A 2,270-nucleotide genomic window follows, 5' to 3' on the forward strand; every position below is an offset into this window, starting at 1 on the left:
AAGTCGATTAAAAATTCGAGTGTTAAAACCAGCAAGTTCGTAGACACCATGTACGAAGTCCGTCCAACACGGACTACGCAAGACATTTCAGAACGTTACTGCTTTTTTGAAATGCAATGTCATTTATATTAGGTTGAAGAGTTCTAATGTACGACGCTTCAAGAATCTGTAATTTTTTTACATTATTTTCCCGTTGTATAATTTATATATATATATATATATATATATTTGATTTTTATTTCTTTGTTTACCTCTTGTGTGTATATATAAGTTCGATTTAGGGATCAATAATTCTTATAAAAGTAATAAAGTATTTCTAGCCTCAATTAATTAAATGCACTCGGGCACTACCAGTGTAAATTAAAAACAAATGCCTTTGGGACAAATAGATCCCACCCAACAGCGAATGACGAATGATTCCTTAATAAGATCTAAGGGAGATAAATGTCTATTGATTTTACTAATTTGGCCAGTGTATTTGAACATTGGTTCCATGGATCTGTTGGGTTAAGAGTGCAGTATAAATAAACCTAAGAAATGTATGGAAACTTTACGAGTCAATTTATTGATCAGGAATTACCTAGATGTTCATGGTTGCATTAATAATAAAATAGACCAGCGTAATTCTTCTTGTTTCAACTGTCAGTCTTCCATAGTTGAATGAACAGAGTGGAAACTTCTATTATTAGAAGATACAAATTCGATTCAAGGTTGTCCTTTTCAAATGCACCGAAGTATCACTATATATGGCTGTGTCCATTTTACTAGGTTGTGTCAGTTTGTCATGCTTATGTTTGAAATAGCATTTTCATTGGTCTGTCAGGTTTATGGGCTATAGAGGCTTACCAGGTTTGTGTCTAACTCTCTGACTCCATAGAAATAAATTAAAAAAAAACATATTTTAAGGGTGAATAAAAAAAGGCAACTTTATTTACTATTTGGAAGGTATATTGAGAAGGTTCTTTTTTTGGCAGAAGAGAATGTTCGTGAAATGTGTGTGAGAAAATCAACAGAAAGAATGTTAATTCGGTTATACTTATCGGTTTAGGTGGGAACAAAGTTGGTTTGAATTTACTTCGGTGTCTTCCTTTTCTGGTTTTCGTGAACGAAGCAGTGTTTAGTCATTCAAGGCGTTCGGGCCATAACATGGGGCCAATACGTCGTTTTTTACTTTCATAACCTTTTCGGGGCTCCTCCGGCCGCGTGGAAAATCAACCATCCTTTTTTTTTCTTCTTCTTCAAAACTCTACAAAAAACGCGCCAAAAACAAAACTTCCTTTTTCCACCGAAAGTCCCGCATCTTCCAGTCCGCAGTCAATTCTTATTAATCTCCACAGGTTTAAGTTTGGAAAGGTATTTTCGCTGGTCTGTCAGTCTTAAGTTTTAAAAGCGATTTTTGTTGGTCTGTTACGTTTTAGTATAAAATAGCATTTTCGTTGATTTATCAGGCTTAAGCGTGAAAAGGTATTTTTGTTGCTCTGTCAGGATTAAGTTTGAAAAAAACGTTTCCGTTCGTCTGTTAGCATTAAATTTAGAAAAGCATGGTTTGGACGATTTCCAAATTATTCCTCTTTCCGATACAATAACCGATTCTGTCCTAAATTCCCAATTTAAATAAAATTACTGATTCTGATTCTTTTTAAATTTCTAAATATAAAGTTGTTGTTTTTTTTTTGTGTGTGTGTGTGTGTGTGTGTGTGTGTGTGTGTGTGTGTGTGTGTGTGTGTGTGTGTGTGTGTGTGTGGGTCAGATAACTACTAAAACACGATTTAAAAAAATATTTTTTCTATATGAACTTTGCATATATAGAGAGCATGGAGAGAGAAACCTTGATAAGATATTAATAATATTCGGCATAATCGCGTTGACACACAGGTTCTTGTCAGATCACCGAAGTTAAGCAGCGTTGAGCCTGGTTAGTACCATGTGGGTGACCATTTGGGAATTTTAGGTGCTGTATGTGCTCTCTGCTTATCTCGGCATTTGTTTCCAGTCCTCCTGTACAGACGCTTCACTTGGCACTGGTATTTAACAATGACGACTCAGGAAAAGTGTGGTTGGATATTGCGCAATTTCTGCCACAAAAATTTCACACGCAGGCACCCCTTCGTGTGTATCCATAGTCTGTCAAAAACTGAAGGAGCCTGTGTAGAATATTAGAAGTTCCCACATGAATATAGTGTGCCACAGAGGTGAGTGGGGTAAGTTAGCGCCCGAAAGAAAGTTCAATCTGACATCTTAAAAATTAATTGTATGGTCTCCTTTTAGCA

The 2,270-nt window shown here is 35.8% G+C and overlaps 1 pseudogene; it reads left to right on the forward strand.

Annotated features, from left to right (window-relative positions):
* The first annotated feature begins 1,846 nt into the window (after positions 1 to 1,846).
* LOC145247581 (5S ribosomal RNA) lies at positions 1,847 to 1,963 on the forward strand (annotated as a pseudogene).
* Positions 1,964 to 2,270: the final 307 nt, after the last annotated feature.

Source organism: Euprymna scolopes, chromosome 25 (assembly GCF_053919585.1).
Source record: "Euprymna scolopes isolate OS-2025 chromosome 25, ASM5391958v1, whole genome shotgun sequence".
Classification (NCBI taxonomy): domain Eukaryota; kingdom Metazoa; phylum Mollusca; class Cephalopoda; order Sepiida; family Sepiolidae; genus Euprymna; species Euprymna scolopes.